The following is a 339-nucleotide window of genomic DNA, read 5'->3' as shown; positions in this document are numbered from 1 at the left end:
GATCTCTTGTTTGCTCCATCCTTTTCTTAGTGATGGGCTTGTCCTCATCAATGAGGGTGTCTCCCTCTATGTCAATTCCGATTGAATAACAGACGTGACAAATGAGATGAGGGAAGGCTAACCTTGCCAAGGTAGAGGACTTGTCTGCCACCTTATAAAGTTCTTGGGATATAACCTCATGAACTTCTACTTTCTCTCTAATCATGATGCTATGAATCATGATAGCAAGATCTATAGTAACCTTGGACCGGTTGCTAGTGGGAATGATTGAGCGTTGGATAAACTCCAACCATCCTCTAGCCACGGGCTTGAGGTCATGCCTTCTCAGTTGAACCGGCT

This window comes from Arachis duranensis, chromosome 9 (assembly GCF_000817695.3).
Source record: "Arachis duranensis cultivar V14167 chromosome 9, aradu.V14167.gnm2.J7QH, whole genome shotgun sequence".
NCBI classification, from domain to species: domain Eukaryota; kingdom Viridiplantae; phylum Streptophyta; class Magnoliopsida; order Fabales; family Fabaceae; genus Arachis; species Arachis duranensis.
The sequence above is the reverse complement of the archived record's forward strand: the minus strand, read 5'-3'. Positions refer to the sequence as shown.